The 22429-nt window shown below is 38.6% G+C and overlaps 1 pseudogene; it reads left to right on the top strand.

Moving 5' to 3' along the window:
* The first annotated feature begins 9936 nt into the window (after positions 1-9936).
* On the top strand, positions 9937-10018 carry LOC132168302 (small nucleolar RNA R71; annotated as a pseudogene).
* Positions 10019-22429: the final 12411 nt, after the last annotated feature.

The following is a 22429-nucleotide window of genomic DNA, read 5'->3' on the forward strand; positions in this document are numbered from 1 at the left end:
TAAGACAGGAATATGAATGATCATATATGGGAGATGGCTCCTCTTCTTGGTACTGTGGAGGCCAATACGTGGGAGATGGCTCCTCTTGGTATGCTTCTAATTTGGCAATGTATTCTAGTAGCTGCATATTGGCCTCAGTGTGGCTAAGAAAGGAGTATGATTGACCATTGACCATCATTTGCAATAAAGTGTGTGCAAGTGCAAGGTCGATCCACAGGGAATTGCGTTGTGTAAAGCAATTTCTATTTAAACTAATCCTATTTTAACCTAGTTCCACAATTGTGTATTCTTTGTTGTGCACAAATAAAATAAACTAAATTAAATGATGGAAAACAATTGATAGAAAAAAAACTAAGGTTTTCTGAATCCACCTCGCGAAATCAAACAACACATTCTTGTATTTTACACACATAACTAACAAACAAATAAGTCTTGTACATTGTTCAAAGTTCCGTTAAAATGCATATTAAATCATTCGATAAATCCAACCGTTAAACTAATCGCAACGAATACCCAATTGAGATCAAATCATCCATTGTATCCGTTTGATATACATATCACATTGGATATCCTTTCTTAATCGAATGATTCGATGTATCCATGGATGAAACACACCGAATATCCAACTTTTTATAAATAAGAGTCACAACATTCAATCAAATGAAATTAATCAAACAATTGATCTGAATTTGAACAACAATTTGATTAAACATCAGAATTTTATAAATAAAATAACAAGAACGTGATTGTTTATCAATGACGAAGCTTCATCTTCAACCCTAGTTGAAGGTTTTAGCCTCTCATGATGACAAAACTCATGATAATGTGAATTGAAATCATAAAAACATAAAACTTACAAAGAGATGCGTAGACAGAGCGTAAGAACGACAACAGGTCAAACATGGGCTCTAAACGGAGCCTCCCAACGTAATGTTACAAGAGAAAACAATGCAATATATACTAAAACCTAGGGTTTTGGTGCTACCATGTCAGCGTGAGTGCGCTCGAGTGCACTCGGGTCTTCAGGTCTTCTGCGGCACAGCGCTTAAAGTTAGGGCTGATGTGGACATGTGCTCGATCGTGGTCTTCCTACGCTCAAGCGCACTTCCATAAATCTTTAACTTCTTCGCAATTTCCCCCTTCAAACCGCAGTTTTCTTTTAACAACCTGCAAAATGCTAAGACACCAAAACTAACGAAAATATCAGAAAATAACAAAGCTAAGGGCTTAACAAATATAAGTTAAGGGGCCCAAATATGCTATATTTGGCACTAATCAAAAACCTCCAAACATACGTTTTGCTAGTCCCTTAGCAAAACAAAATGAAAAACATAACAGAAAATGAAATATAAACCCGTTGTCGTGGGAGAATCGATTGCATTTAGCATATATAACAAGCCTTTTAAACCCCTAGGCATCCCTAGAGGACGAGTGAAGTTTCCTAAGGGTTTAACAACAATGATACCCACAAACATTTTAAGCACTATGTCATTGACAAACACAGATTTCCACACAAACACATGGTTTTCACATCATGAGCAGGTTTAACACAATGAACACCACAATCAAGTCAACCACAAATCATTCAATATCAAAGATGGAATTTTGAGACAATACATGTTCCAAAAAGTGCAATGTGAGACTAACATACAATCATGAGGCTTCAATTTTTCTCAAAGTTTGGTGTACTTCAAAAGTTATAGGAATTCACTCAAATGAAAACAGCCAAGGCTTAAATCATGACATGCATTTTTTTTGTGTAGGTTGTACAATGCTCGGCTCTTATAAGCTTTTTAATTAACCTATGTAACGAGTGTTGGGCCAGTGACTCCCAAACCAAATGGTTTTAGGGCATTAGATGTAGAAACATCCCTAAGGGCTTAATTACTCAAGTCAAAAAGGCTACAAAGCCAAACTAGCCATACAATTAACCAAATTGAATTTCTCATCTTCTTACGCAAACACTTATATCTTAGTGAGGCATAAGGTCTAGTTACTCAATGAAAAGCTTCAACCTAATTTTTTTTTTTTTTTTTGATTTTTTTATTCAAGTCAAGGTTTCATCACACTTCATCCTACTAATCTCAAGACACACCCTAATCAAGTTAAATCTTATACCTCACATATTATATGCTAGTGTGCTTGTGATTCAAAAGACTTAGATTCCTAATGATATGTTGTGTTCAAGATGCTAAACAAACAAATGACATGCAAACCATGGTGTAGGTGTTACTCATGCCCAATCAACAACATAGCACCAAATTTTTATTTATTTATTTTTTTTCACAAAAACAACAAGAAAAAGACAGAAAATGTCCACAAAAACAACAAGAATAAGACAGAAAATGTCTACCCCACCCCCAAACTAAATTGACACATTGTCCCCAATGTGTCCAGAAATACAGTACCGAAATGGGCGGCGCAAGTCGGGTGTAACATATGAGAACGCTCTCCTAAACTTGAATAGAAGACACTTGTCCTAAAAAACAGAACAAACACAAAAACAAAACAAACAAACAAGATCAAATTACAAGGAATAAAAAGATGAGGGTTGCCTCCCACATGCGCTAAGCTTTCAGTCTTCAACCAGACTCTCCATAATAGACGACCATCACTAGGATCCTCCAACAGTGTCGTCTCGATATCCGAACTCTCCAACTCCAAGAATGGTTTCAGCCTTTGTCCATTTTCCTTAAATGTGTTACTATTCTTTGGATCCTCAATCTCAATGGCCCCATGAGGAAAAATGGACCGAATGATAAATGGGCCTGTCCATCAAGATTTGAGCGGACCGAATGATAAATGGGCCTGTCCATCGAGATTTGAGCTTGCTTGGAAGAAGATGCAAGCGTGAATTGTCAAGAATGACTTTCTAACCAAGCTCAAAAGATCGTCTCAAAATGCTTTGGTCATGAGCCTTCTTCATCCTTGCCTTGTATGACCTTGCACAATCATATGCATCATTCCTCAGCTCCTCCAATTCATTGAGTTGGAGCTTCCTTTGTGAGTCAGCATTCGTAATATTGAAGTTCAGCTACTTGATGGCCCAGTATGCTCTATACTCCAACTCCACAGGAAGGTGACATGCTTTGCCGTACACAAGACGATATGGAGAGATGCCAATCGAGGTCTTGAAAGCTGTACGATAAGCCCACAATGCATCATTCAATCGCAGAGACCAATCTTTTCTTATAGGATTGACAGCCTTCTCCAAAATTCTCTTAATCTCGCGATTTGAAATCTACACTTGTCTACTCGTCTGTGGATGATAAGGAGTGGCAACCTTATGCATAATGAAATACTTTGTCATTAGCTGCTCAAAAATCCTGTTGCAAAAATACTTGCCCCCATCACTTATGATTGCTCAAGGCGTACCAAAACGAGAAAAGATAATTTCTTTTAAAAACTAGACCACAATTTTGTGGTCATTGGTCTTGCATGCAACAGCCTCCACCCACTTGTACAAGTAGTCCACAGCAACAAGGATATAGAGGAAACCAAAGGAGTTTGGGAAAGGTCCAATGAAATCAATGCCCCACACATCAAAAATCTCAATAATCAAAATGGGGTGGAGGGGCATCATATTTCTCCAAGAAATACTCCCAAGCTTCTGGCAACGCTCACATGCGGCACTATGCATGAGAGTCATGGAACAGGTAGGCCAATAAAATCCACACTACAAAATCTTTGCAGCGGTCTTCTTAGCACTAAAGTAGCCTCCACAAGCATGATCATGACGAAAGGAGATGAGATTGGATTGGTCATGCTCAGGTATACACCTCCTAATGATCTGATTGGAACACTACTTGAACAAATAAGGATCATCCCAAAAAAAGTACTTCACCATGGCCAAAAACTTGGACTTATCTTGCCACCCCCAATACAAAGGCATTTGGCCGGTGACAAGATAGTTTACTATATCAGCAAACCACAGTGCAGTAGTGTGAGCGATGTCCATCAATTGCTCATCATGAAAGGTCTCAAAGATGGGGGTGGCATCTTGAGTAAAATCCACAGTCAACCTAGATAAATGATCGGCCACCACATTTTCGGAACTCTTCTTGTCCCGAATTTCTTTGTCGAACTCCTAAAGTAACAAAATCCACTGGATAAGACGAGATTTAGCATCTCTTTTGGAAAAAACATACTTCAATGCCGTGTCTCTGAGTAGATGATGACTTTGGATCCTAACAAATAGGATCTAAACTTGTCCAGCGCAAAAACAACTGCCAACAACTCCTTCTCAGTGGTAGAGTAATTGAGTTGTGCATTGTTCAGAGTCTTGCTCGCATAGTAAATGACATGGGGGAGTCTATCAACAACCTGCCCCAAAACAGCTCCAACTGTATAGTTTGAAGCGTCGCACATAATCTAAAAAGGTACATAATAAGCGCCGAATGTTGCACAAGCAAGCCCCTTAATTTGCATATGTTAATTCCTTAGTATTGTTATTTTTTTTATTTTGTTTTGTTTTTGTGTTTCTAGGTGTTTAATAAATATACAAGAAAATCATTGATTTTGGGCTCAAAATGCATTTCAAGTGCTGTAGCAAAAGTACTATAGCAAATAGGCCTCTAAGCATTGAGAAAAAAGACACACTGCTTCTTAGAGCTAAAAATCAAAAAATTGTCTTTGGAGCTTAGAAGATCATGAGCGGCTAAATCCCTTCGTGGGGTGTTGATGTAACCGTATCCAAGCACAATGGTTTGATTGTATTTAATTTCTAGATTTTCAATTTATTCATGTTGATTGTATAACTATGAGAATTGCTACCTTTTGATTCTGTTCTTAATTATTAAATGCAATTGTTCTTAAATTCCAAAATCAATATTTGTGAAATTCTTCTCTTGTCTTAGAAAGTATTTTACTTTTGTTGATCTCAAATCATTCTTGTTTTCTGTGATTATGAGAATGATGGTTATACAATGGGTTTAATTGACATATGATCAATAGGATTTGATAAGCCATGCCTAGGGAAGACGGATTGTACTACACCCTAATTTAGTGTAATTTAGGTAGACAGTATGTGCCAACCGAAGATGAGTAACACTTATTCATTGATTGTATGTATCCTGTTAAAGAATTTGATAATTTATACTTAGGAAAGACGGATCGTACCGCAACTTAGTGATTAGGTGGACGATCTGTGCCAACCGAAGATAGATTATGCTTATTCTTTACTAAGGTAGTTTCTTGTTTATTTATAACATGCATAGAATGAATTTATGGGATTAATTATGATTAGCCATTGTTGTACGGATAGAGGTGAAGTCAATACCCTACACTCTCTCTCTTATTTTAAATCTCTTTTATTTTCATGCATTTTAGTTTTAAAGAAAATCAAATCAATTCCCCTTTTAATTAAGTTAATTTTGATCTTTTGAATTTGATAACAAAACCCGTGTAGTCTTTGAGGTTCGAAACCCTCTCTATAGCCGTATCCTACAAAGATTCGTCCTATTGCAAGTGATTATTTTTATAATTGATATTTTTTTGTCACAAAAATATCACATCAGTACACCCCAGTTGGGTTGCTGAATAATGGGTGTGGACGTCAGAATCTTCTTCAGAGCCCCAAATGCTTGCTTACAATCCTCATCAAACATGAACGAGGTCTCTTTCACCAACAATTTGCACAAGGGCCTCACAATCTTGCTAAAGTCCTGGATGAATCGCCTGTAAAATCCTGCATGGCCTAGAAAAGAACGAACCTCCTTCACCGTACGTGGTGGTGGAAGGTTGGAGATCAGATCCACCTTCGCTTTGTCAACCTCAATCCCACGATGAGAGATGATGTGCCCCAATACAGTTCCTTGCTTCACCATGAAATGACATTTCTCCCAAGTAAGCACCAGGTTCTTCTCCTTGCACCGTACTAAAACCAAAGTGAGGCATTGCAGACACTCCTCAAATGATGAACCGAAGACAGAGAAGTCGTCCATGAAAATCTCCAAGAAACGCTCTACCATATCAGAAAAAATACTAATTATGCACCACTGAAAAGTAGGGAGTGCATTGCATAACCCAAAGGGCATGCGACGATAGGCGAACATCCCAAAAGCATAGGTAAACGTCGTCTTCTCCTGATCTTTAGGGTCCACAGGGACCTGGTTATATCCAAAATAACCATCCAAGAAGCAATAGTACTCATGCCCAACCAACCGCTCCACCATTTGATTAATAAATGGGAGTGGAAAATGATCCTTCTTGGTGGTAACATTCAACTTGCGGTAGTTTATACACACTCTCCATCCTGACTGAATACGAGTTGGCACTAACTCATCATCCTTGTTCTTTACTACTGTCAATCCAAACCGTTTTGGGACGACATGAATCGGGCTCACCCACTTGCTATCAGAAATAGGGTATATAATACCTTGTTAAGTGCCAAAATATTCATATTTTTAGCCCTTAACTTACATGTTTTAATCCTTTAGTTTTAGTTAATTCATGCAATTTTACTTCATTTTTGTATTTTCTTTGTTTTATAGGTTTTTGGAAGAAAAGAATGCGTTTCTGAAAAAATTCCAAGCTTAAAGGGCAAATTGGGAAGACCTAGAAGATATGGTTAAGCTTAGCCAATCATGGTTAAGTTTAATCAAATAAAGGAAAGGATTAATTCGAAATTTCTCAAATTGAAGTCAAATCGGATTGGATGCAAAATTGGATTCTGAACATATCTCAGTATTTTGACCATAACTTTTAGTTCAAATATCCGATTGAGGTAATTCAAGCAGCATTGTAAAGCTAACTCAAAATTATACAAATATTGTGAAATATCATTTTCCCAATTCGGAGCGTCGTAAGGCCAAAATCGCCCCGCCAGATGGGACCGCAATTTTGGGCGAATCCTATTCCGATTTGGACTTGGGTTTTCTTTATCCTAATTGGACTTGGACTTAAATCTCCGAAACTCCTAGGATTACTAGAGCTTGCAGGACTCTCCTAAGCCCCATAAATAGACCTCTAAGCCTCACAATTCAAGAGACAATTTAGGGGACATCCTTGGAAGAGGCACAACTTGGGGAGTGGAATTTGGAGGCTACTTCTAGGAGCGGTTTTCGGTTATTTCTTACCTTTTCTCTTGTCTTCTATTTTAACTATGTGTAACTAACTCTTTAGGAGGGCTAGATTGAAGCCCTAATTATGCTTATTTAATATTTCAATATTGGCGCCTTTGTAATGATCATGTTGTGCTATTTAACTTGATTAATACCTGCTTGCATGAATTCCTCATATGTGTATGATCTTGTTATGATCTTGTTATGCATGTAGTATGGACTAGTTACTTAAATCAATTTGGATGGCCGAGTCCTGGGTTTAATAAAAGTAACAAAAGAATCCACACCGCGGTTCTTGGGTTGATCAACATGGGGAACCGGGAGTATACGCCTATGCCCTATACCTCATAAGCATTGGCATATTGTTATATTATCTAAGTATGATTAGTGGTGGATATCAAAGCCCTGCCTTTACCTTTACTTTATCTTTATATCTTTTTATTTTTCTTAATATCAAATCTGTGACAATTTGATATTTTAACGAATTCAAAACAAAATTACAATCCTCGTGGGATCGACCTCGTACTTGCTGCACTATACTATTGTTTTGCTCTTGTGCACTTGCGAGTTAAAACGTACTAAATATTATCTATTAATTTAGGTAGTATTTGGCACAACATACCTACATCTAGCAGCTTGATCACTTCAACTCTCACGACTTCCTGCATAGCTGGGTTGAGCCTTCTCTGTGTCTCCCTCGATGGCTTGCCATTCTTCTCCAAATGTATCTTGTGCATTACCACCGAGGGGCTAATCCCCTTGATATCGTCAGTAGTCTAGCCGATAGCTTCCTTTTGCTCACTTAAAACGTCCAATGATTTCTCTTCTTGAGCATCAACCAAATCCGAAGCTATAATCACTGGCAAAGAATCTGCTGGACCGAGGGATTTATACTTAAGATTGTCCGATAGAGGCTTAAGTTCCTTCTTGAGAGGCTTAGGTACTGCTGTCCCCTCCTTTTCACTGCTCACCAAAAGGGCAATCTCCAAAATCGCATCTGCCTGCTCAAGTAACTTGTCCAAATCCAAATCATCTCCAAACTAAGCAAGGCATGCCTTCAGGGGGTCCTCTATGCTTGAATCTTCAACAGTCTCCTCCATGATCTCCTCTATCAAGCATACATGTCTCACTTCATCATATTCTAGTGGTTGCTTGCTGATATCAAAGATATTCAGCTCCACTGTCATATTTCTGAAGGAAATCTTCATCACCCCCGTCCTACAATTTATCAGGGCGTTAGCCGTACCTAAGAATGGTCGCCCTAGGATTACTGCTATTTGAATCCCCACATTTTAAACCGGCTCTGTGTCTAGCACAATAAAATCCGTGGGGAAATAAAACTTTTCTACCTTGATCAAAACATCCTTAATTATTCCTTGTGGCACCTTCACTAACCTGTCAGCCAATTGGAGTGTCATCGATGTGGGTTTCAATTCCCCTAACCCCAACTATAAGTAGACTGAGTAGGGCAAAAGATTTACACTCGCTCCAAGATCCAATAATGCCCTCTCAATTTGACTGACTCCTATTAGCAAGAAATAGTAGGACACCCAGGGTCCTTGTACTTGATGGGCAACTTGCATTGTAGGATTGAGCTAACCTGCTCGGTCAGGAATGCCTTCTTTGGGACATTTGTCCTCCTCTTGACAGTTATCAAGTCCTTCAAGAACTTGGCATATGACGGCACTTGCTAGATGGCATACAAAAATGGGATATTGATTTGGACTTGCTTGAACACCTCCAGAATGTCCTCAAACTTCCCTCCTTTCTTAGGTACACGCAACCTTTCAGGGTAAGGTGCTTTGGGCACAAATGACCTAGGAGGATCCTCAACAGCTGGTTTGGCTTTAAATGGCTTAGTATCTCTCTTCTCCTTGTTGCCACTCTCTTGCCCTTGTGGCACAGTAGGGTTCTCTTCAGGCAGAACCACTTGATTGTCCACTTGTCTCCCTCACCTAAGTGTGACAATCGATTGCACCTGCTCTTGTCCATGCATAGGTTCCGAAGAACTTCCAACCGCATACTATCCCTTCAGGTTGGGCACGGGCTGGCTAGGGAACTTTCCCTTCTCTCTTTCACCCAAGTGACTTGCGATTTGACCCATTGGACTCTCTAGCTTGGCAATCACTTGGGTGTTTACCATTGTCGCGCTCCTCACTTCACTGATGGATTGGCCAGTCATCTTCACAAAGTCCTTTAGAGTTTCCTCCAATGACTGTAAAATCGACGTTGGCACTTGAGTGTGAGCTTGGTAAGCAGGTGATGGCGCTGGCTGGGCCGAGCGACCATTAGTCGGAACCGGTGGAAGAAATTTGGAAGGGTATTGATTGTGAGCATGATGAGGGGCTCCTCCCTGATTCACCGATTGGTTCTGCTTCCATGAGAAATTAAGGTGGTTCTACCACCCTGGATTGCATGCCTTGAAGTATGGTCCATTTGACTGCTTCTGATAGTCATTGAAAGCGTTCACTTGTTCCATAGGATACTCGACAAAAGCTGGCATGGATGGATAGTTCTGTGCTAAGTGCATAGGACTAGCACAGATGGAACGGCAATCAACATTGAAAGTGTTGGCAGCATTGATGGACTGGCCCACAGCAAGAGAGTCAACCTTCTTGGTGAGGGCATCTATCTTTATCCTCAAACCAGTGTCCTCCTTAATCTCATAGATGCCTCCTTTCTTGGGAGTACGGGTGGACCGGTCCCGACAACTTGAAAAATCCCACTACTGTGAGTTGTCGAACAACTTGTCAAATGCCGTGTACGCTTCATCCCCTATCACACTTAAAAATGTCCCCCGTTCATAGACTCGATCATGCTACGGTTGGATGGAGTCAATCCTTGGTATAAAAACTGAACGAGTCTCCACTTCTCATATCCATGAGGAGGGCACTTTATCAGCAGATCCTTAAAACGCTCCCAACTTTCAGAAAATTTCTTATCTTCCTCCTGAGTCAAAGAGCTAATCTCCTTACGGCTCTCATTCATTTTCGACATCGGGAAAAACTTGTTGTAAAACTTGCTTAACAAGATTTCCCAAGATGTAATTGATCCGGGCATGTTGGAATTCAACCATGCCCTGGCTTTATCGTGTAGAGAGAAAGGGAAGAGTCTAAGGTGGATAGACTCTTTAGAGAAATTTTGAAACTTGAAAGTGGCATAGATGTCCTTGAATTTCATTACATGATTGTAAGGATTTTCAAGTTCCAGGCCATGGAACGAGGGTAGGAGTTGGATGACTTGTGGCTTCAGATCAAAATGGGTGGCAATGGTTGGTTGCAACACTATGCATGAAGGGGAGTTACTCACAACGAGTGCAAACAAATCCTTAAGGGATGTAGTGCAATCTACATTCCAAGCTCTAGCTTGCTCCACATTCTCAGCTCTCGCATCCTCATGTACATTTGATGGTATGTTATCTCCCATCTCAACTGGCGCTCTCCAATTTCTCCTAAGGGTTCTATAAATGTCGGGATCTAAGGGTATCAACTCTAGATTCAAGGATCTCCAACCAAGCATACACCAAACAAAAACTCTAAAATAAACTAACTAACAAGAAAAAAAATATTCACAAAATGAGAGAAAACAAAAACAAAAAACAAAACAAAAACAGAAACAACTATTCACTAAATAAATCAAAAAGAAAAAATGAAAAACTTTCCTACTTAGTTGTTTCTAGTGCGCTCGAGCGAAGTGACTTGCGCATGAGCGTACGCCTGCCTTGTGCTTGAGCTCAAGCTTGTAAAGATCGAGCACAAATGTGCGTGATACTTGTTGACTTGGGCACGAGTGCGCTCGAGCCTACGAAGGTGCGCTCGAGTGTCTTGGCAGGGACGAAAATTCACCGAAACTGCAGACAAATCAGACACAATTTTTTTTTATTATTTTATTGTTAGATAATCACATAAACAATCAAAGATAAAATAAAATTGGAAAAAGAAAATCAAACAAAAATCTACCTAAACTAGTAGAAAAATAAAATCAATTCAAATAAAAAATCAATTTTCACAAGACAAACAATTCCCCTGGAATGGCGCCAAAAACTTCTTGTGAGTTTTAAAATGATACTCGCAAGAGCACTAGTCGTTTGCAATAAAGTGTGTGCAAGTGCGAGGTCGATCTACAGGGATGTGCGTCGTGAAAATCAATTTCTATTTAAACTAATCCTATTTTAACCTAGGTCCGCAATTGTCTATTCTTTGTCGTGCAAAAATAAAATAAACTGAATTAAATGATGAAAAAAAATTGATAGAAAAACAATATGGCTTTCCGAATCCACCTCGCCAAATCAAACAACACATTCTTGTATTTTACACACATAACCGACAAACAAATAAGTCATGTACATTGTTCAAAGTTCCATAAAAATGCATATTAAATCATTCGATGAATCCAACCGTTAAATAAATCACAACAAATACCCAATTGAGATCAAATCATCCACTATATATGTTTGATATACAAATTACAATAGATATCCGTTCTCAATCGAATGATTCGATGTATCCATGGATGAAACACATTAAATATTCAATTTTTTTATAAATAAGAGTCACAACAGTCAATCAAATGAAATTAATCAAACAATTGAACTGAATTTGAACAACAATTCGATTAAACATCGGAATTGTATAAATAAAATAACAAGAACGTGACTGTTTATCAATGACGAGGCTTCATCTTCAACCTTAGTTAAAGGTTTTAGCCTCTCATGTTGACAAAACTTAAGATAATATGAATTGAAATCATAAAAAACATAAAACTTACAAAGAGAAACGTAGACAGAGTGTAAGAACGACAATAGGTCAAAAATGGGTTTTAAACGGCGCCTCCCAACGTAACGTTACAAGAGAAAATAATTCAATATATACTAAAACCTAGGGTTTCGGTGCTGCCATGTCAGCATGAGTGCACTCGATCACACAATGGGTGCGCTCGGGTCTTCCTGCACTCGGGCACACTTCTAGAAATATTTGGACGTGCGCTGCTTGTTAGGACTGATGTGGACGTGCACTCAACCGTGGTTTCCCCGCGCTCGAGCGCAGTTCCAGAAATCTTTGACTTATTCATAATTTCCCCCTTCAAACCACAGTTTTCTCTTAACAACCTGCAAAACGCTAAGACACCAAAACTAACGAAAATATTAGAAAATAACAAAGCTAAGGGCTTAACAAATACAAGTTAAGGGTTCCAAATATGCAATACTTGGCACTCATCAGTGCGGTTCATCAAATTGTGGAGGAGGATTTCTAGAAAATTGAGCTTGCCATGAGAAATTGAACTATTGGCTCCATGTTAGGTTATAGGAATCCAAATAGTCATCATCCCCGGGTCTAGAGAATGAGGTGTTCATATGCCTATAAGAATAGTTAAAAAATTGTCTTGTTGAAGGACAGTCTATAACATGGTGATAAGGGTTATGGCAATATGAACATGGTTCATGGGGTGTCCGAATGTTTCCCCACATGAGTAAAACAACAAAAAGAAAATTAAATAACAAAAGAAAAATAAAAACAAAAATAAAAAGTAAGACTCACAAACTACCTGAAGTGCTGGAACATAGGTGCTGTCTGATAGTGTGCTTGATCGCACTGGTTGGTGCGCTCGATCGCACTCGAGGCAGAACTGCAAAAAAGAAAGGAAAAAACAGTGTCTTCGGTGTAGCTGTTTGGCTTTGCACTTGATTGCCCTATAGCATTGCGCTTGATCGCACCACTGCAGAACGGAATTAAAATTCAAGAAACCAAGTAATAAGAAAATTAAAATTAAATAAAATTACCTAAGGGAAAACAAATTCTAAACAAAATTAAACAATCCCCGGCAATGGCACCAAGAACTTGTTGTGCCAAATACTCCCAAATTTAATAGATAATAATTGGTAAGTTTTAACTCACAAGTGCACAAGATCAAATGATAGTATAGTGCGGCAAATACGAGATCATTCCCACGAGGATTGTCGATTTTGTTTAGAATTGATTGTCACGAAATTGATATGTTCAAAAAGAAATAAAGATAATTGAAAGGGTAGGGCTTTGATATCCACCACTAATCATACTCAATTAATATAACAATATGCCAATGCTCAAATCATATCAAGATTACCTAATGTTTGCCAACCTAAGGGCATGGGTGTCTACTCCTTAAGCTATTGATTTTACTGGGTGTCCACTCTAATTCTTTTCTTTCTTAAAGGATTTAGCATGGGTGACTACAAAGTTGTTCTTTAAGAAAGCATAAATCTGTGAAAATCGAAAAAAACATGAAACCTAGGGCATGGGTGTCTGCTCCCGGTTTTCCATGTTGATTAACCCAAGAACCCCTGAGGAGATTCTTTTGTCACTCAACTAAGCCCAGGACTCGGTCATCCAAATTAACTTAAATAACTAATCCATACCACATGCTTACGTTGATCAGGCACATTCATATGAAGAATTTGATAAAACAGGAATTAATCAAGTTAAGCATGATCATATGATTATCACAAAGGCGTCAATATTGAAATATTAGAGAAACATAATTGGGGCTTCAATATGGCCCTACTAAAGTATTTAGTTACACATAATTAAAATAAAGGGAAAAGAAAGAACCTCCAAATTCTCCTCTCCTAGCAAGCATATAAAAATTTGTCTATTGAATGGTCCCTTGAGTTGTGAGGCTTAGAGGTCTATTTATAGGGCTTAGGAGAGTCCTAGAAGCCCTAGTAATCCTAGGAAATTTGGAGGTCTAGGTTCTATTACAACTAGGACCTAGAAATCCAAGTTTGGGAAGGAAAAGGACTCTTGCTGCGTGTCTGAGAGTTCCAGCGCCCGAGTGCACTCGATCGCATGGGTGGTGTGTTTGATCACACTCCTGCGATCGATCTCTAGTGTTGCACACTTGAGTGCATATGCGCTCGAGCCTAAGCAATGTGCGCTCAAGCGCACTGGCTGGGCTCTCCCTCTTGATCCAAGACTTTTAGCTTTTTTCCAATTTTATCCTTTATGCTCGAACTTTCTAGAATACTTCATTTTCTTCCAAAAACCTATAAAACACAAAAAACACAAAAAGGAAATAAAATATCACAAAATAATCAAAACTAAGAAATTAACAAATGTAAATTAAGGGCTAAACTACGTATATTTTGGCACTTTACATAATCCTAACAAAGAAACTTTCTGCGCTCGAGCGCAGATACGATCAAGCGTGGGTGCCCTGCACTCGATCCAGCTTCCAGAATTCAACTTCTTCCTCTTCTTTCGCAATTTTCACATAAAGACCGCATTTTTTTCTCAATGACCTGCAATACATTACATTAAAGGTCAAAATTGTATAAACAAAACATACAAATATGCAAACAAACCAATGGTGACGCTTCATCTTCAACCTTAGTTGAAGATTCTAGCCTCTCATGACTACAAGTATAGAAACACTAATTGCATTCATGGAAACAAAGAAACTTACAAAGGAAGATCGTTTCGGAGCTACAAAATGTCATAAAGTCAAAAATTACACTGAACGGTGCCCCTTGGGTGGCTTCTCCTCGTTTCCCTAGAAAAATATGACTTTTATAAGCTAATTTAGGGTTTCAGGGTTTTTCAGGGCAAACGAGTGCACTCGAGCGCACCCTAGGTGGGCTCGATCCCACTTGTGCAACTTTAAGCTCTTCTACGGCGTAGCACATGGGCATTGCTTGCTTGGGAGTATGCGGGTGTGCACCCGAGCATTCCCTTTCTATGCTCGAGCGTAGATGCAATCGAGCGTGGGTGCCATGCGCTCGATCCAGCTTCCAGAATTCAACTTTTTCCCCTTCTTTTGCAATTTTCACATGAAGACCACATTTTTCTCTCAATGACCTGCAAAACACTAAGACACCAAAACTAACCAAAACATCATAAAATAATAATGCAAAAGGCTTAGCAAATGAAAATCAAGGGGTCCAAATATGCAATATTTGGCACTCATCACACGCATTGTGTGATTGAGCCCACTCAGGATGCATGTCTAGACTCTGAAAAGGCCAGTCCAGATGGACCACTTATCAGACATGTTCCAGCAGCTATTTTTTAGGTTAAAGTCCCAAGAAAACCCTAGAAAAGCCCTATAAATAGGGTGACATTAGATAATAATATGGTGCTGCATAGTCCGAAATTCCACACCTTTTCTCCCCTTTAGCTTAGTTTTTCGTTAGGATTAGGATTTATTTTCCATAGTCATGTGTAAGTAAATTCTCAACTAAGGTTGAGAATGAAGCCTCACCAATGAAGAGCAACATCATTTTCACGTAAGTTAATATTATCCGATTTTATTGACTTTTAGTATTTCAATTGTTTTACTTCAAATCAATTATTGAGATGATTCTTGGATATTTTTTGTGATTTACGAATACATCTGATGATTTGAGACAGTTTCATTCAATTGATTGCTTGGATTTTTATTTATCAAAATATTGGATATTCATTGTGTTTCGTTCTACGGATACATATGACGATTTGGTTTAAATTGGATATCTCTTGTGATTTACAGACACATTTGATAATTTAATTTAAACTGGATATCTTTTGTGATTTGTGCAAAGAACATATTCAGTGAATGATTTGATTAATCTTTGAAGCATAGTAGAACATATATAAGATTTTATTTATGAGAACTTCGGACGATATTGATGAACATGAAATATGTTGCTATGATTTTGTGAGTATGGATTCCAAAACCTTAGTATTTTATCTTTTGACTACTTTACTTTGTTTAATTTATATTTTCTTTTAATTCAAAAATAAAACCTTTGTCGAAACTAGGTTAAGATTTAATTAGTTTAGATATATTTAGCTTTCAAGAACACAATTCCCTATGGGATCGACCTTGCACTAGCAATCCTTTTACTGCAAACGATTCGTACACTTGCGAGTAATTAAAATTTTCACAACAGCCTGGTTTTGCTGATTTCGCTGGGCATCGTGATTTTGCTGAACCTTTGCCCGAACTTGGTTGCTGGAGTGCATTTCGACTGCCATACTGGATATTATTTATGAGAAACGAAATTATCATTCCCACAGACGGCACGAAACTGTTGGAACAGTTTCTGGTATGGTGTGAACGCGTCTTCCATGATCCAACCTAAAAAGCTAAATGAGGTAAACACGAAGAGAAAGCGCCCTGTGTTGAGCGTGATCTCCCTCCGAAGCTTAAGTAAGGTCTCTGAGAAAAGTATATGTATTCTCTAAAGATTTCGGTGTCTCCATTGATACGTGGGGTTCAGCCTATAAATAGGCTAATAGATTTACCCAGACTAGGACTCTATCCTCGATCTTATTTGAGCCTATTAGCCTTCTTATCCGAGCTGTGTAGCTTGATTTGAATGAAGGGTAGTGGTTGTGTATGAACTCTAACACTATCCTTATGATATTGGATAATCATGAAGGGAGTCCACAACTCAATGGGAATCAACCCTCGTATGCCGTAAGTTGATTTAGTAGCTATGCTTGATTGTAGCAATAAGATAATCCCCGGGAACCTAGGGGATTTATAGGCTCGAGGAATATATCCTCGGGTAGCCAATCCTCGGGTGACCGAGCCTCGATAATATTTGTCTCCCCTCTACTGATGACTTCTATGGGCAAGATCTTCATCAATTATGGACCACGCTTATAGGGATTTAGCCCAGGGTTTGTTATTGGGCTATGGGCCTTTGCCTTACTGGGCCATTGTTGTGCAAATTTATTTAACTCGCAAGTGCACGAATCAATTGTAGTTAATGGATCGCAAGTGCGAGGTCGAACCCACAGGGAATTGTATTCTTACAAACAATTTTAAATCTAAATTAATTAAATCCTAATCTAGTTCCAAATTTTTGAGAGATTTTTCTGTTTGAATGAAAAAAAAAACAAAAGCATGAGCAATTTAAAGTGATTGAAATCTTATGACGAAACACTAAAGTTTCAGAATCCACACTCACAAATTCATAACAACATAATTTCATGATCTATAATATTCCCCAAAGTTCTCACATATAAATCTTAAGTTTGTTTTGCTATTGCTTCAAAGAATTAATCAAAAGATCCCATGTATCCATTCATAACCCAAATCACAAAAGAAATCCAATATTCGATCAAATCATTAACTGTATCCGTAAATCACAAGAAAATATCCAATCTTTATCGAAACATCAATTGTATCCAGAGAATAAATCACAGGGGAAATCCAATTTTTAACAAAGAAAACCAAGCAATCAATTATATTGAATAATCTTAAATCATCAAGTGTATCCTTGAATCACAAAAGATATCAAAGAGTTATTCAATCCAATTGATTAGAAGTAAAACAATAGAGCAATTAAACCATTAAATTGGGAAATATTACATACATGAAACAAAGTTGCTAATCATAAGTGAGGCTTCATCTTCAACCTTAGTTGAAGGTTTAGCCTCTCATGTTATTGAAAAACAAAACAAAATTGATTGAATTCATAATGTAAAATCGAGTACTTACAAATAAGAATCACAAAGTAGAGATTCAAAAGTTAGGAAAACCTTAAACTCTCTTCTTTCTCCTCTGCAATCTTCAAATTCGTAGCCCCCTCAACTAATCTGATAATTCCCTATTTATAGACCTAAAACTTAGGGTTTTACAAGTTGAAATCGGATACAATTCATCCAGGTTTGTACCATTTAATTACGGGACGATTTTGGAATAGTAAACGTCCGAATTAGGAAAATATTTCACAATGAATTGTAGTATTTTGAGTTAGCTTTCCAACGCCACTTGAATCACCTCAATCGGATATGTGAGCGAAAAGTTATGATCAAAATACTGAAACGTGTAGAATCTGAATTTGAATCCAATTCGAAATTTTATCCAATCTTATCCTTAATCCGATTTACCCATTTCTTGGATTTGGTTAAACTTAACCACATCATCTAGGTCTTCTCAAAGTATATTTTCTTCAACACCAACAAAATACTAAAAACACAAAACTAACACAGAACATCAGATAATAACACAGCTAAAGGATTAACACAAGTAAATTAAGGGGTCAAAATATGCAATATTTGGCACACATCAAACACCCCCAAACTTAACTTTTGCTAGTCCCTTAGCAAAACAAAACGAAAAATAGAATGAAAACAAAACAAAGCAAAACATAAATCCTCTTTCGTGGGAGAGACGATTGCATTTAGCATATGCAACAAGCCTTTTAAACCCCTAGGCATCCCTAGTGGACGAGTGAAGTCTCGTGAGGGCTTAATAGGAATGATACCCACAAACATTGTAATACTATGTTGTTAACAAAAAAGAAGTTTCACATAAACCATGGTTCTCATTCATGAGCAAACTTAAAAAAACAAACACCATCATCACTATCAAAAGGAAATCCAGAATCAAATCACTCATAAATGAACAATTTAGACTTCATATGTTCTGAAATGTGTAAAGTGTAATTAGCATACAATCATGAAGCTTTCAGCTTAAACTCAAGACAAGTTCCATAAAATTTGTAAGAATCCCTAACAGATGAAACAACCAAGGCAAGATATGCAACTTTTTTTTTTTTTTTTTTAACAGACTTTGTAGTGTCTAACTCCTTTAAGCTTTCTAATTGACCCATGTAACAAGTGTTAGGCCAATGACTCCCAAGCCAGGTGGCTTTAGGGCACTAGATGTAAAACATCTCTAAGGGCTTAGTAACTTAAGTCAACAAGGCTACGAAGACTAGCCATATCTTAAATCAATATTGAATTTCACACCTTTTGACACGAACACTCAATGCTTAATGAGGCAAGAGGTCCGGTTACTCAACGAAAAACTCAACATGATCTTTCTTTTCTTTTTCCTTCTCTTTTTATTTATTTATTATTTTTTTTTTATATATATCTTGCAAGCCAATGGTTATTCATCAATAGGTCATCCAACAAATCTCAAAGAGAACAAGCTTAAGCTCAAACATCATACCTCACAGAAAACATGCTAATGTGCTCATAAAAATTTATCTCAAAACAAGTGAAATCTCTTTTACCCAAAAATAAGTCAAAGGACTTAGACTCCAAATGACATAATGATGTGTTCAACCCTTTAAGCAAGCTAATGAAATGCAAACCACAGTCACAGTTTAACTCAAACTTGACAAAAACATAGCATAATTAATTTTTTTTTTTTCAAATTTTTTTAACACAAAAAGACAAATAAAACTAAACAAATAAAAACAAAAATAAATAGACAAAGATAGACAAAGTGTTTTTCCCATACCCCCAAACTTGAATCACACATTGTCCTCAATGTAGGCAGAAACACAATACCAAGAGGTATAAGGAACCAGAGTGAGCAAAGAGACGACCCCCAAACTTACTCATAATAACACCTGTGCTGAAAAACACAAAAATAAAACAAAAATGAAGATAGACGAAACAACACAAAAAATGACTAAAAATACCAAAGAAAAAGGAATGCCTTCCATAAGCGCTAAGTTTACAGTCTTCAGCCAGACTTTTCACCGCTGATGATTAAGTAGACGACGTAGGATCTTCCAAAGGCAATTCCTCACTCTCCGAAATTTCCAGTTCCAAGAATGGCTTCAACCGCTGACCATTGACCTTGAGAGCACTTCCATTCTTAGGATCCTGGATTTCGATGGCTCCATGAGTAGAAACTGCACGCACTATGAATGGTCCAGTCCATCGGGATTTGACCTTTCCTGGAAACAGATGCAGACGTGAGTTGTAAAGGAGGACTTTCTGACCAACTTCAAATGATCTTCTCAAAATGTTTTGGTCATGGATCTTCTTCATCTGATCTTTGTATAGCTTGGCACACTTGTAGGCATCATTCCTCAATTCTTCTAATTCATCTAGCTGTAACTTCCTTTGCTCACCAGCCTTGGTGAGGTTGAAATTTAGCTGCTTTATAGCCCAATAAGCCCGGTGCTCCAATTCCACAGGGAGGTGACAAGCCTTGCCATACACGAGTCGGTAGGGAGACATGCCAATTGGAGTCTTGAATGCAGTCCGGTATGCCCACAGAGCGTCATTGAGTCGAAGAGACCAGTCCTTCCTTGTCGGGTTGACCGTCTTTTCTGATATCCTCTTGATTTCTCTGTTGGATATCTCAACTTGCCCACTTGTCTGAGGATGGTAGGGAGTTGCAACTTTATGAGTAATACCATACTTCTTCATGAGTTGCTCAAAATATCGGTTGCAGAAATGCTTCCCCCCATCACTGATGATGGCACGTGGTGTCCCAAAACGTGCAAACACATTTTCCTTCAAAAATTGCAACACGACTCTGTGATCATTAGTCTTGCAGGCAATAGCCTCCACCCACTTGGAAACATAATCCACCGCCACAAGGATGAAAAGATACCCATAAGAATTAGGGAAGGGACCCATGAAATCAATGCCCCAAACATCAAACAGCTCCACAATAAGGATCGGGTTCAGCGGCATCATATTCCTTCTTCCAATGCTCCCCAACTTCTGGCATCTATCACAGGCTGAACAGTAGGCATGGGCATCACGAAAAATGGAGGGCCAATAGAATCCACTTTGAAGAATCTTCGCCGCGGTCTTTTTAGAACTGAAGTGGCCTCCACATGCATGATCATGGCAAAAAGATAGGACATTTTGCTGGTCATTTTCAGGAATGCATCTCCTTATAATCTGATCTAGGCAGTATTTGAACAGGTAAGGATCATCCCAAAAGAAGTACTTCGCCCCAGCCAAGAATTTTGATTTGTCTTGCCTAGTCCAATGTGATGGCATTTGGGCAGTGACAAGGTAGTTCACTATGTCTGCGAACCATGGTGCATGATTTTGAGATATGTGCATAAGTTGTTCATCAAGGAATGTCTCAGCAATCGGCACAGCATTTTCATTGAAGTCGACAACCAGCCTAGATAGATGGTCAGCTACCACATTCTCGGAACCCTTCTTGTCCCGAATTTCAATATCAAACTCTTACAGCAACAGAATCCACCGGATGAGACGAGATTTAGCATCTTTCTTTGACAATAGATATTTCAGTGCAGCATGATCCGAGTAGACTAAGACTTTAGACCCTAGCAAGTAAGATCTAAACTTATCCAGAGCAAACACTACAGCTAACAACTCCTTTTCAGTAGTGGAGTAGTTAAGTTGTGCATCATTCAGAGTCTTGCTGGCATAGTATATGACATGCGAAATCTTCTCTACTCGCTGACCCAAAACGGCTCCCATAGCATAATCAGAGGCATCACACATTATCTCGAACGGAACCCCCCAATTAGGTGGCTGAATGATTGGTGTAGAAGTTAAGGTCTTTTTCAGAATCTCAAAGGCTGTCTGGCACTTGTCACTGAAGTCAAAAGGAACATCTTTTGCCAATAGATTACATAGAGGTCTTGCTATCTTGCTGAAGTCCTTGATGAATCTTCTGTAGAACCCAGCATGTCCCAGAAATGACCAAACCTCCTTAACTGTCCGCGGGGGCGGAAGGTTAGATATCAGATCAACCTTAGCTCTGTCAACCTCAATACCTTTGTGGGAAATTACATGCCCTAAAACAATTCCTTGTTTCACCATGAAGTGGCATTTTTCCCAATTTAGAACCAAATTCTTCTCCTTGCACCGTACCAGCACCAATGTGAGATGATGTAGACATTCCCTAAATGATGAACCAAAGACTGAGAAGTCATCCATGAAGATCTCCAAGTGACGTTCAACCATATCTGAAAAGATGCTGATCATACATCGCTGAAAAGTGGCGGGTGCATTGCACAATCCAAACGGCATACGGCGATAGGCAAACGTACCGAACGGACAAGTGAAAGTAGTCTTCTCTTGATCTTCGGGGTCCAGTGGAATTTGGTTGTAGCCGGAGTAACCATGAAGGAAACAGTAGTACTCATGGCCTGCCAATCTCTCCAACATCTGATCGATGAAAGGTAGAGGAAAATGGTCTTTTCTTGTCACGGCATTTAACTTCCTGTAGTCAATGCACACTCTCCATCCTGACTGCACACGAGTGGGGACCAACTCATTTTCCTTGTTCTTGATAACTGTAATCCCTGCCTTCTTCGGCACCACATGAATGGGACTCACCCATTTGCTGTCAGAGATTGGGTATATGATTCCCGCATCCAGAAGTTTAATTACCTCTGCTCGAACTACCTCTTGCATGGCCGGATTCAACCGTCTCTGTGGCTCGCGAGAAGTTTTAGCATTTTCTTCCAGATGAATCTTATGCATCACTACTGTAGGGCTGATTCCTTTGATATCTTCTATTGACCACCCGATTGCTTCTTTATGCTCTCTCAAAACTTCTAACAGCTCATGTTCCTGATCACTATCCAAATCGGCAGCAATGATCACAGGCAGAGATTCTATAGGATCCAGATACTTGTACTTTAGGGTGTCTGGTAGAGG

Source organism: Corylus avellana, chromosome 2, assembly GCF_965113065.1.
Source record: "Corylus avellana chromosome 2, dhCorAvel1.hap1.2, whole genome shotgun sequence".
Classification (NCBI taxonomy): Eukaryota; Viridiplantae; Streptophyta; class Magnoliopsida; order Fagales; family Betulaceae; genus Corylus; species Corylus avellana.